This window comes from Marmota monax, unplaced genomic scaffold, assembly GCF_021218885.2.
Source record: "Marmota monax isolate L192 unplaced genomic scaffold, Marmota_monax_Labrador192_F-V1.1 WCK01_AAM20220418_F8-fsc00011, whole genome shotgun sequence".
Classification (NCBI taxonomy): domain Eukaryota; kingdom Metazoa; phylum Chordata; class Mammalia; order Rodentia; family Sciuridae; genus Marmota; species Marmota monax.
The window spans coordinates 24,002,322-24,016,663 of NW_026693082.1; positions in this window are offsets into that span (position 1 = coordinate 24,002,322).

Sequence of the window (14,342 nt, forward strand, 5' to 3'; positions counted from 1 at the left end):
TCAGGAACAAGACTCCTTCATTCATCCTGTTCATTCTGTTCATTTATTCACTCACTCACTACTTATTTGCCTATTTTCTAAGATGTGTGTGAAGAATGGGAATAAACAATGAAAAAGACACCAGCTCTATCTTGGTGAGGCTGATACCCTAAGGCCAGAGAGGTAGGCTACAGATAAGTTGATGATCATTTGATACAGGGTACTAAATGTTTTCGTAGAGATAGGCAGGAGATACTAGGCAAATATACAGGCATTTATGCATGGGGTTCTAGTCAGGTGTTCATGTGTGTGTGTGAGACTGTGAGTGTGTGTGTGTGTGTGTGTAGTTAAATACATCACATATTTCAAGCACTAGTATATGCTTCCTTTGGTGTCCTTTGCCATATTTTCAAGAAAGTCATCTTAAAAATTAAATCTAGATATGAACTCTGTCCCTAAGAGACCGTCTTTGACATTCTCAAAGAGAATACTTAATGCCTCAGTTGGAATTCTCTGACTTTGGTTTATCTCACTAGTATCTGCAGCTACACCCAAAGTAGTGGCAGACAGAACCAAGACAAGACATTCCAGAATCTTTTCCCATATAGAACAATCTGTACTTAGTGGGAACTTAAATCACATTGACTTCCTAAATTTAAAAATTTGCTGTCTCCATCTCTCCAAGACTCAGCCAAGCTGTCCAATTTCCCAGCTTCCTGTGAGCACCAAGTAGCATGGGTTGTAGAAGGTGGTAACAGCAGTCCAGGAGAGGGACCACATGGCCTCTTGTCAAATGTGCCCTGCAGAACCAGTGAATGGTTCTTCAAAAAAGGACCCTGCTCAAAAAATGGTGCTCAAATGATGCTCAAAAAAGGACCCTGGCTCAAAAATGTAAGCTGCAAACAAAAACACATGTTGAGGAAATGGCTTAGTAATTTTGGCTATGTTTGGGCTTTTTAATAAGCTTATTTGTTTAAAATTTTATTTTAGGTAACACAACTTTCAGTTTCAAAAATGATAAGCTAGGGGCTGGGGTTGTGGTTCAGTGGTAGAGCACTGGTTTGGCACGTGTGAGTACTAGGTTCAATCCTCAGGAACACATAAAAATAAATAAATAAAATAAAAGTATGGTGTCCATCTATAGCTAAAAATTTTTTTTTAAAAATGATAAGCTAAGAGCTGGGGTTGTGGCTCAGTGGTACAGCACTTGCCTAGTGTGTGGGAGGCTCTGAGTTCGATCCTCAGCACCACATAAAAATAAATAAATACAAGCAGAGGCATAAAAAAGATTTATTAAAAAATGATAAGCTAATTTTATATATAATTATAATTCTTAAAACTGATGATGATGACACCAGGTATTTATACAGTAACATGCCCAAGGCAAACCCTGAGAGAGGAACATAAGCAAAATAAAACAGAGGTTTGGCTTTGCTCAAGTTTCTCTGAACTAAAAATATCTAAGGTGTTTTGTATGGAATGTTACACTCTGTGCAATTTTCATCTTTTTAACTTCAAGGACATCAAACAGTTGGAAGAGATTCAGAGAAGGATAATAACTCTGATGGGGCTGGCTTGCAGTAGTGGGCTAGCCACCTAAGACGACAGTACTGTTGAGTCAGCCTTCACTCTGACACCCCCCACCATCCTGTGCGTGGGATAAGGACTTGGGGCCTCTCTTCATACACAGTTGGCTCCAAGGTAGCTGGCTCACCTTTAAAGAAGGGAATAGACACCAAGCCATGCTTTGTGGTTTCTTCAAAGAAGGGTTAACTGCAGGTTTCCCATGGATGGTTCTTGCTCCCTTCTCTGGTTTGGTCCTTGGACATGGTCCAATTATAGCAGGAGGGAAGTCTCAGAATCTAGGCAAACTGAGATGATTTTTTTTCCTTCTTTCTTTTTCTTTTTTGGCCACAATTTGTTTTTATTATTAGAAAATAACTTTTTATTCCAGTTTGAAAATTACTAAACTGAAGTTGCAAAGACAGTTGAATGAATCAAACATAACTTTCCTATGTTTATATATGAATGCACGACCGACTAGTATAACTCCATGTTATGTACAACCACAAGAATGGGTTGTTATACTCCATGTGTGTACAATATGTCAAAATATATTCTATTGTCATGTATAACTAAAAAGAACAAATTAAAAAGACTGATGAGGAAAAAACCTGGAAGTTGCTAATAAAAATGAATTTAAAATAATCCCTTATTAATTCTCCTTTAATTAAGACAATGAAATTATGTCTTAAAAAAAACAAAGGTAGTGATTCTGCAACCTGTTCAACCAGAAAAATGAGGAATTATACCCCATTTGATTCAAATGTATGAAATGTCAAGATCATTGTACTGTCATGTGTAACTAATAATAATAATAAAAAGGTAGCACCACTTTCTGTTCCATCTTTGAGAATTGGATTAATGAATGGCGTGATTGCTTCAGAGCAGTGACCTCAGTGTAGCCCCTTAGCTTAGGAACAGCAAGGTCAGTAAGGCACACCAAAACCTGAGGACATGTGCACCATCCCTGCCAGAGAGCTGGGTCTCCCTGCTTATCCCAGATCACCTGGAGAGGATAAAGCCAAGCACTTCACAAAGCAGAGTCCTTTGCTGGTTGAAGAGGGTGACCCGGAGCCCCAGAGGGTTTCATAGTCTTGGAAGATTTATTTGTTTGTTTGTTTTTATATGGAAACTGCTCTTGATGTATTTGTTGCTCTACATTCAACCAATCCCATTGGTTTCTTCCCTGCTTTCAGGTTTCAGAAACAAGCTAAAAACGAGCTGCCAAGACTTCCCATTCCACACACATCAGAATGAGAGAAACTAAGCTCCCAACTGACCATCTCCCTGCCACACACGGGATGCCTCCTCCTCATCCACCAAAAGGCAGCCAAACCAAAAGGATCCTCTGCCTACTACCTCAAACTGGCCTCTCTTCACACCCATATAGGCATCCTACAGACTTCCCTGACTCAAATCCCTCACTGCTTCCCCAAATCGCCCCGATCCTTCTTCCCTCAGTGTTATCAGGAGAGGAAAGATATTAAAAAGTGAAGTTTTTCTAAAGTCACCCCAAGAACCTGGGTCAGTCATTCTCTGAATTTTACCTCTTAGTCTTTCTTTCACTAGATGGTTAATCACATATTATGAAGAAATGGTTCCTTAGTTCCATTCTTGAGGGCAAGCATTGGCACAGGACAGGAGGAAAAAACTGGCACCACGCCTGGCCCCTGCACAGATGGTGTGAGAGCAAAGAGGAGGATGTGAGGAGGACCAACCCTCGCTGCATTCCCATGGTGTGCCAGGCACTTCAGTGGCTCAAGGTCCTGAGTGTTTCCTGTTGACTCCCCAAAGGAAGTCCATGAACTGTGCTTTCATAACTCTTTGTCAAGCTCACAGCATGAAAGTGACATACCCAAGGCCACCTGGAGAATAAATAGTGGGGTTGAGATTGCACTTGGTTCTTGCTGGCTATTTTTATTATCCCATGTTTTCTTCCAAGGGTACACAGGGAAGAATAGGGAGGACTGTGGTAACCAAACAAGAGACTCTGAACTCAATATCTAAAAGGTACTTTACCTCCTTAGCTTTCTTTCTTTGCCTATTTTTAAGGAGGAACATAATGGCCAGAAAAATGAGTGAACAGAAGATTCTGGGTCCTATCCCATGCCAATTTTTCTTAAGTATCTCAGCCACCAGAAAAAATATCTATTTCAAGATCTTGCTCTGAGCAGCGTCTGTGTAATTTGCTGAGGAACCTGTTGGATTTTAAAATTGATTAGTGCTCCCATGCTTTATTCATTAGTGCGCCTGTATATTTTCTACATTTTCTAACAAGTAAACTCTTGATAATAAAAATTAACTTGTCACTCAGCAGAGCACTTCAATGCACCCAAAATTAGATTTCAGGGGGGCAATTAGAAGTTTGAGTCTATGCTTTCTCCTGTTTTAAAGAAGAACCAAAAGAACAGAGAGTGAACTTATTTCAACGTAGGTAAGATTCGGTGATCCAACACTGTTTTTAGCTGCACATGCTATCCATGCCCTTTTTCCCTACCCCAACCCAAATCTTAGGCTGGGCATTTTCTGATGAGCACAGGGATAGAAGATGAGAACTAAGGCAAATCCTCAGGGTCTTGAGGTTAGATTATTTCTTAACTCTGCCCATGATTCCCTGGGTGGAAAAATGCCAACCAGAGAAGTTGACAATTATCTCATGGATTATATGGCCATAATTAAATATCTCTTCAGCACCTCTCAACCAACCAGAAGAGTGGCAAACTCAGGAATGAAAGGAGATGAGAAGAGATAAAGATGCAAAGATTGAATAGTAAAAAGGATGAGTCAGTTAACAGAGCAGAAGAAAAGAGGGCAGTTGTAGGTTGACTGATGATTCTGCCCTGTCAGCACCAACAAAGAGAAGTACCGGGATGGCAGAGTTAGTGGAGAGTGTGACATGAGAAGAGAGCAAAGTTAAGGCTGGAGTGATGTGGACGAGGAAAATGGAACGAGGCCAAGCAATTAGGGATGAATAGTACAAAGCAGAACCAGCAACAGCAGAGATCAGGAGGAACAAGGAGACACCTGGAGTGGAAGAACACAACAAAACAGGGAAAAGAAGGTGCTATCGTTCATAAATGGGTTCAAGGGCAAGCTAGCTGTTTGTGTACATTCTGGTTGCTGAAACAAAATACCATAGATCAAGTGGCTTATAAACAACAGGAATACATCACTCATTGTGGTAAAGGCTGGGAAGTCTAAGATGAAGGTACCAGCCGACAGGGGGTCTGGCGAGGACCTGCTTCCTTGTTCATAGATGACACCTTCTCTCTATGTCCTCACATGGTAGAAGAGGACAATGGACTTCTTTGGGCCTATTTTAAGAGGATTATAATCCCACATGGTCAGAGCCCTCCTGACCTAATTGCCTCTTCCAAAGGCCCCACTCCCTAATACCACCATTTGTAGAGTCGGGGGAGGGGAGATTTCAACATATGAATTTTGGGAGAGACACAAAAATTCAAACCATAGCATCACTTGCAAATTCATTGGCCACTGAGGTTGGCATCCCTGGATTATAGCAGAGCACTATCACTGACACTTAGAATGATGAAGCTGAGCCATCAAGAACATTTTCAGTTATGAGTGTATTATATGGAAGACTGCAGAGTTGTGTAATAAATTTTAGATGGATTTTAATAAATTCTTGTGGAAATTTAAGTTTTATCTGTGAAAGTATAAACATTCAGCTATTTGCAAGTATAACCAGTTTCTAACCATCCTAGGTCACTAAAGGGAAGCTAAAAGAGTATTTGCCATGTTTGCAAAAGCATGGATGTGCAATGGGGCCACTTCTTCAGAGAAAGGACCTGGATTCCTTTTGCTGGAGAAATCCATGTCTTAGGCTCCGTGGGGAGCAGGGAAGGTGGTGAGACGTTGTAAGGCTTGAGGAGCCACCAAAGGCATTTAAACAAAGGTGTTCCATGAGTAGATCTGTTTTAGAAATATAATTCTGATTGGATACTATAAGAAATTTCGTTGGGAGAAGAATTGGCAAAACAGGACCAGGACTAGGGTAAGGCAAGTGAGGAATTCAATTACTATTTTAACAAATCAAAATTTGTGCAAGAAAAAATCCACGATAATCAAAATATCAAAATTTTAAAGACAGAATCAGCAGTGACATTGGGAACGTCCAGGAGAGGCTGAATGACTCAGAGTATGTTTAGGAGTATTAGATGATGGACATAATGTGCAGAAAGAGTAAGATTAGGGCATCATGGGAGTCAAGGGGAAAGCCCAAGTTTATGACTCAGTGGCCTCATCGGTCACTAACCTTGGGGTTTCAGAGAAGAAATAGGTTTGCAGGAGGATGTAGATGAGTTTTGTTTATGAGTTTGTTACAGCTGAGATGGGGTTGGACTATCAAAGGGAGGAAAATCCAAACACTGACTGGAAATATGGACCTAGCTCAGCAGAAAAGTCTGGGCGGACCATGGAGAGGGGAGCTGTCATGTGGAGGTGCTGTTGGAAGCTGTGTGGGAGTAATTATACAGAGGCACAAGACCAAAAAAAATGGTATTGAACATAATAATAAAAGCAGCAATAACATTTATGCTAGTCACTCTGCTAAGCGCTTTACAAGCACTATCTAATAAAATCCTCATAGCAACCCTAAAAGGTCTGTGTGTTATTATCCATATTTTACAGAGGAAGAAGTGAAAGTTTAGAGAGGTTAAGTATGCTAGGATTAGAGCACAGCAAATAAATGGCAAAATCAAGAAACAAACTCAGAAAGTGTGAAGAGAGGAGGGAGACAGAGTAGTTCTGGAGAGCGGGGACTGAGGATTGAATCTAGCTTTGTGGTTTATGGTCCGTGTGATCTCAGCCAACTCTCTTATCCTCCCAGGGCCTCTCTTTCTTCTTCTGAAAGATGAAGAAAAGAAACAAATCTCACAGGATATTGTGGGGGTGAGATGGGAAATGTCAAGTATCTGATATATGGTAGGTGCTCAGGATGAGCTAGGAACTATTGCCATCATCAGGAACACCAAAACTATCCAATTCAATCTATTTTCTGCCTCCTGAATACTTTCCCTAAAACACCACTTAGCAGGATCATGCAAATATTTGAAGGGTGTTAGTGAAGAGGAGAATATGATGGAAAGGAAAGAAAGCCAGAAGAGATGGGATCAAAAGAAGGAAGGGGGGTTGACATAACAGTGTTAGGTTGCTTTTCCAACTACTGATGGCTATAGCAGAAGCCCAGTAGCTTTAGTGGTGTGGGAGACATGAATTGATGGTGAGGAAGGAAAGTAAAAGGATATGGGTAGCACTTCCTGAAATCTTGGCTCTCAAGGGAAAGAAAGGGAGGGATGTTGCTCAAAGCAGATACAAATGTCCAGCAGGGCTCTCTTCCCACCTCCCACTCACAAATGCCCTGTGATGGAAGAAATTTAAGCAGCTTCTCCTCTGAGAGGATAAGTCCATGGAGAGTGAGGGAAAAAAAATCAGGTCTAAAAACAATGATGACTTGCTACTCTATAATAATTTAACATAGTTTAAAATGGCTTTATGTCCAATGTGACACGAAGCCTTCAGAACAATCCTGTGGAGTAAACAGGTGGTATCTGCATTTTACAGTTATTGAAACGAAGATTCAGGAGACAAATAGAGATGGTTATCAAAAACATCGAAAAGATTAAGAGACTCGTCCCTCACCCCAGGTAATACACAGACTTGGGGTAATGGGTTAATACTGGAACAGCCAGGAAATTGATGTGTCCGAAAGAGGAGAGCTGTCATGGAAGGGAGGAACAGTGTGTTGGTGAGAACGTTTGGAGGGCAGGAGTGAGAGAGATAGAGCAGAGACTGTTGGCTGCTTCACAAAGTTTACACCATGAGGGAGATGTCTGTAAAGGATTGTAAAGTTAAACTTTGCATTAAGAATATACAAAGACTTTTTGAATTTTCCTAGCAGATTGTAATTGCTTGCAGTATTTTGGCTTTTTTGGAGCCCTGAGCAGCTGGGGTGTTGGATTTCATGTGTCAGGCAGATGATGGCACCAGACTAGAGCCTGTGTCTTCTGCTGCAGAGCCAGCACCTTACCCCCCAACTCTCAGTGCTTTTGTTCATAAGTAGGAAATCTTGGTTTCCAGAAATGGAGTACAAAAGTTCCTTTTGTTTTACTTGTGAGAATCCAGTCTCAACTCCACTGAGGATCATAAGCAAACTTCTAGAGAGACAAAAGATTAAGGATGATTTGCATAATGCTAGTTAGCTGGGGAAAGGCATTTATTTCATTAGATTTATTTAATCACTGAAGGCTGGATGTCATGCAGAACTTGGAGGGGATTGTGCAGAGAAACTAAAAGCAGGCGAAATTTAAACTGTTCACTGAGGTCACCCAAACCTGAAGCTATTCATGCTAGAAGAGAATTAGATTCATCAGCATGTACCTGACGTGCCCTTTGGAAAGCATGTTAACCATTTTATGTAAGGAGTGGCATTTCATCCAAGTTCACTTATTTGCATACTTGAAATTTCATTTGCATATATTTTACTGTGCTGTGCTCTGGAGATATAGTCACTTATTTTATTCCCTTCTTTAAATTCCTTACACCCTCTAAATGGCAGAGGACAAAATGTTAAGGAAAAATATTCCTGTTAGAAAGGAGGACAACTATGGAGCTTCCATATCCAATGTGCCATCAAAACTGTCTTTTCTTCTGTTAAATATCTGATGGATATGCACCCCTGCTATTTTTCTATTTCCATTGTGTCACCCTAGACCCGGGTTTCTTCATCTCCTAACTGGTTTCCTGGCCTCCAGCCAAAACTATCCAATTCAATCTATTTGCTGCCTCCTGAATACTTTCCCTAAAACACCACTTAGCCAATGCTCAGTGGCCTTCACAGCAATCTAATAGCACTTTTATATTATTAGGTTCATCACATTCCAAATTCTTAACTTCTGCCATTGTGAAACTGCCAAAATTAACAGCTGTATTTATAGCCTTCTCCACTTTAGCACAAAAGAGTAATAAGTCTTATTCTGCTTCCCCTCTTCTTCCTCTAAGAGCTGTGTCCTTGCCAGCTCAGTTCCCTATAGAGACAATGGAGAGAGAAAAGCAGAAAAGTTAGGATAAGGAAGCATCCGAAAGTCTGGAAATTTTCTTTCTTTTTTTCCTTTTTTTTTTTTTTGTGTGTGTGTGTAAGAGGAGAAAGACTAAAGATAGAAAAGGGGAGGGAGCAGATAAGGGCTTTAAGAAAGGGTGAGATTTTTGGAGAAAGACTTTGAAGAAAGTTCTTGAGAGTGAAGCTGTGAAACTTCTGGGCAATTTGCTAACTCCAAAGCAGGAAAGCTGAAAAGTAGGGATAGACTGAGGTCTAATTTTGGGAGAGAAAAATCTCCACCAAGTATTGAAGGGAAAGCGAGATATGGAGAGAATCTAAGTGAAATAGCTGGTTGGCTGCTTGAACAGGGACCAAACCAAGGGTGGTATAAGATAGAAGAAAGATTTCTTTCTCTTACAAAAAGTCCTGGACTAAAGGCACTCCAGGAGGATGGAGGTGCTCTGTGAGGTTGATCTAGGTTGTCTCCTCTCCTCCACACCCATAGTCCAACCCAATGAGGGATCAGAGAAGAAGCCAGAGCATAGGATTTCAGAGTTGTGCACACCACTCAGTTCACATTTCATTTGCCTTAACATCATCAGATGGCCATACCTCACTGCAAGGGAGGCTGGGCGGTTCTGTGCCAGATAAAATTCAGGGAGTATGTTACAAGAAAAAAGAAAGAAAGAGAGAGAGAGAGAGAGAGAGAGAGAGAGAGAGAGAGAGAGAGAGAGAGAAAGGAAGGAAGGAAGGAAGGAAGGAAGGAAGGAAGGAAGGAAGGAAGAGAATACTATAAATAGAGAATACTATAAATTGAAGAATAATTAGCAGTCTCTGTATATAGATAAGCAAAGAAATCCTGTGTTAGTCAGCTTTGTGTCACTGTGACCCAAATATCTGACAAGAACAACCTAGGGAAGGGAAAGTTTATTTTAATTCACAGTTCCAGAGGGTAAACCCAGGGTTGACTGAGTCCATTGCTCTGGGCCCAAGGTGAGGCAGCATGTCATGATGGAAGGGCATAGTGGAGGGAAGTTGCTCCCCTCATGACAGTCAGGACACAGAGAGAGGGAAGAAGAAAGGGGGCCACTGGGAAGATGAGTCCTTCCAAGGTACACCTGCATACCCATGCCCTATGTGTCTACAGTTATCCCCTAGTCAGTCCATCTAACCTAGGATGGACAGATTAGTTTACAGTTCCACAATCCATTCATTTCAACTCTGAACATTCCTGCATTAACACAGAAGCTTTCAGGAGACACCTCATATTCAAACCACAACAAGCCCAAGTCTCAGAAATCTTGAATAGACTATACAGAGCTTGAATACTGATCTGTGTTTAGGTTGCAGAGGTGGGGTATCTTGGCTTTTGAGAGGAACAAGATTAGAAAGGAAGTCTTAGAGGGCAAATCTGTGTATTTTGTGTGATTGATACTGTGCTAGAGGAGGACACACTCTGAAGTCCATGACTCTGGCCCATAGTGTATCTCCAGTTCAGGAGTCAGCAAACTTTTCCATACATGACAGTGAATATTTTAGGCTTTACAGGTCATACAATCTCTACCAAATCTACTCAACTCTGCCACTGGAGCATGAAAGCACTCTAAACAATATGTAAGCTAATAGATATGGTACTTTTCCAATAAAGCACTATAAAAATAGGCTAAAGGTCAGATTTGACCTATGGGCCATAGTTTGCTGACCCCGATTTAATCTTCTGAGGCTGGCATCTGGCCCCATCATACCTAATGCTTCTATCCATCACTTGTTAGGAATTTATTAAACTGAATGCATTCTATGCTAACCCCTGGGACACAAAGGAAAGTGGGACATAGTGCCTGAACAAAGGGAGTTTTTAATCTAAGAAGTGATACACATGGGAGTAACTTTAAGACACCATGGTGATTTTGACAATGGACATATGTGTCTGTTCTCGAAACACAAGAGAAATAATGCCAAAGATTTCCTGGGAAGCCTTCTCAGAGGCAAGCCTTGTACTGGGGCCTGGGGATAAATGAAAGTATTCCCACTGAACAAAGAGGGAAGGGAATTAAAGGGGAGGAGATAGTACATACAACAAGAAAGAAAGAAAGAAAGGAAGAAAGGAAGGAAGGAAGAAAGAAAGAAAGAACAGTTTGGCATATTTGGGGAACTACAAATATTCAAGTAGCAGAGGTGAAGGTTTAGGAGTTCAGGTTATAAATATCATTTATAAATCATTATAAAATATTTTGGTTTTTTTTCTTGTCTGTAATAGGAAGTCATTGAGAAAAAATTTGAACCCAACAGTGACAGCATTGGATGTGTTAGGCAAGCCAGTGTAGATTATCATGTGTGGAGTCAAGAGTGTGTGTGTGTGTGTGTGTGTGTGTGTGTGTTGTGATTCAAATAGATTCAAGATTCTTACAAATTGTGGTGATAGGAACTGTTGGCTATTGGAACAAAATTTCATAGGAAGAAAAAATAATTATGGATGACCCCTAGGATTCTGACTTGGGTAACCAAGTGCATAGTTGTATTTATTAAGACAAAGAAGGGGATAAGGAAAAACTAAGTTTAGGGAATTTGGGATATTTTTTTTGTGATGAATTTGATATGAAATCTTTGGCTTGTAACAAATACGTGTGGAGTCTGCTTTGTAGATGGATGTTTTTTTGGAAAGTCTGGACTAGAACCACAGACCACTAATCCACTAAGATGCTTTAGTATGGGGGCTTGGTATTGCTTTTGTTTTTATGTTCTGAAACATGCAAATTACACAATAAAAAAGGGTCAAATAAAGAAGTCTATGGAAACTTAAAAATGGTTATGAGAGTCAAACCAAAGCCTGCCTATGCTGACAGTAGACTTCAAATTTTATACCAAAATTATAACCAAGGCTAAGAATGAGACAGTTGCTTGAGTCACAGTGTCTATAAGACAAACCCTAATCATAGGGGAAACCGGCAGGTGTTGGTTCTGATACTTGAACATTCCCAGTGTGGTGTGGAGAACAATTTTGCTAACAATCTCCTTATAAAAAAATAAAATGAATTTCACTGGACTCTTTCTTCTCAGGCTTTCAAAAGATTCAAAGTCTAGCACAATTGTACAGCTGCAGTTTTATATGAGTTCAATATTTCTCCATTCATCATCTTCATAAAATCCTTAGGTTGATAACCCTTCCATATCATCATAAAAGAGAGATACCTCAATGAGGTAGAACATACATGGCATTCTGGTCCCTACAGTGGGCAATAATGATGGCCTCACAGCCTGTTGTCCTAAAACAGTTTTCTTCTCTTATTTTATAAATTTTGCTTAACTTGCTTCTCTTCTATTATACATGTAAGTGGTTTCTTAAAGAGGTCAACATTATAGAGCAGGTATTTTCCATGTCATTAGGTGCAGGCCAGAAAAAGCTTTCCTTGCTGAAAATGTAACAAATACATCAACAGAATTGCTGTGAGCCATTATCTGGAACATGGGGATGGACTTGTACTGAGCTATTATTATCCAAGTCTTTTTCCTGTCTCTGCAAAAAGGTTAGCTAAGTGAACTTAGCGTCTGAAATAGAAGATGGGCAGACTCTCCAAATTAGAACATGTGTCTGTCATTTTTCTCATCAAAAAGAGCATTTCTCAACAGTGTGTTTCATCATCTTGACTACCCAGGTCTCATTCCTTACTTCTAAGCAGAATGAGATCCCTTATGTGCCCTGTGAGAATATCCTTAGTGCAATGCAGTCACTTCCATTTATTTATAGCTGTCCTTCAATTTTTGATGATTGGAAGATGTTGGGAACTGAGCTGGCAAGGGGAATAAAGAGTTGGAGGGAGATGTGCAGAAAAGGCTGCCGACAGTGGGTATGCGGATAGGACCAAGACATTGACAGCACTAACACAAAGCTTAGGTTCCTAATATCTCTCATCATAAAATTTAATTTTCATTTATTAAACAATCATGAATTTAAATCTGGCATGATTTTAAGTCTCTTTTTTTGGTAAATTATAATATGCAGAAAGAAAAGTAACCAAGACATAAACAGATAGCATTACAAATTATTATGAGCCAACACTCAGGTATTCTCTGTACAGACCAAGAAACGAGACATCGGCAGAGTTTCAGACGTCCCTCATTCCCATCCCCACATGCTCCTTCACCAGCTTCTCCATGCCACAGTAATTCCAGCCCTTGTTATCATGACTATCACTAGGTATCACTCAAAATCAAACTTTCTGAACTTTCTATAAATGAAATAATTTTATATATTTTTGGATCTCTTTTCTCTCATACAATGTTGTTTTTACCATTCATTCATAGCATTGTGTGCTATGTCTCATCATTTTCATTGCTGTGTAACATTTCACTGTCTACATAAGCCCCAATTACTTAGCCTTTTTATTGTTGATGGACATTTGAGTAAATTCTAATTTGGAGACCTCCCATTTCTTCACTCATTTCCATTCCTCTTTGGTAATGCATTTTACAAAATTTAATAGTTTGAAATAGAAGACAAGAAGAGCTTACTTACTAATGGCTATGAGAAACTTTTTCTTTTATGAACTCATTTGATCAAACTTACTTTTTCATCATATAGATCATATAATAAAAGTGCCATGTAAATGATAAAAAATATCAAGCATTAGTTGTTCCACTGTCACCATTTTCACACTTTTAAACCCAGGTTAATTAGCTAACATTAATAAATGTGTACAATATTAGACATTGGAGGTAATCCTCTAAAGCTCTACAATGCAGGGTTATCCTCACAGGTGGGAAGCAGAGGCACAGAGGTGGAGTCCCCTACATGCAGTTATATAGCTGTTAACTATTATACCTGAATTCTGCCTTAGGTGATCAGCTCCCTATAATTGTGTGCTCAACAATTGCATTGAGCACCTCATCTAAGAAGCAAGCATTGAGATAAAAAGGTCAAACTGATACTTCTGATCGGGGAATGCTTTCAAAATCATATAATACTTAGTTCTGTTCAAAAACTCACATGACTATACAGACACAATGATCTGTGTCATGGCAGAAGAAGGATCTTTTGGTTGGCCCCTGGAAGCTTATTAGTAGTCTACATTTTGTTCCTCAACTGTACTGGGTCCTGCAAAGGCAGAGGACTCCAGGCAAACATCCTCATTCAGAGCTCACACCAGAGCAGCTTGCAATCTGCAGCAATGACTCCCCAAGTTTATAAGGTAAGTAGCACTGACAGCCTAAATAGACATATATCATTGCATAGAAAATCTTTATGCCTACCATAGGACCTGTCTGCTTGCTGGGACTCAATAAGTGCCTGGTGAATGAGCTAGAAGAAAATATGTGAAACTGGTTTGACTGGTTTTATGAAACTGAATGAATCATTTGCTTTTCATTAGAATATCATTCTGAGCAAAGTTTAGATTTCCATGTTTTCTTCCTCTTTGGAAACATGCTATTCTTCAGGACTTGCTCATAAACAATGCTGCACACAGTGCTTCCTGGCATAGCATGTGTTTGCAGTTGTTAGACACAGCTGTGAAGGTGTGGCACTGTCTTCTCAAACCCAAAAGCAAAGGCAGTCAATTAAAATCCTGATTTATTTATACTTCCTTTGTGTTTCAATTGAATATTTTGTTAAGAAGAGTTCTATTAATATGATTTATCACAATAAACAGCATGGTTCCTGCTTTAATTGATTCATCTTTTTCTCTCTATAAAATTTTCCCTGTATCTCTGTTCTGCACAAATTTTACTGTTCTTTTACCTCCCAGAT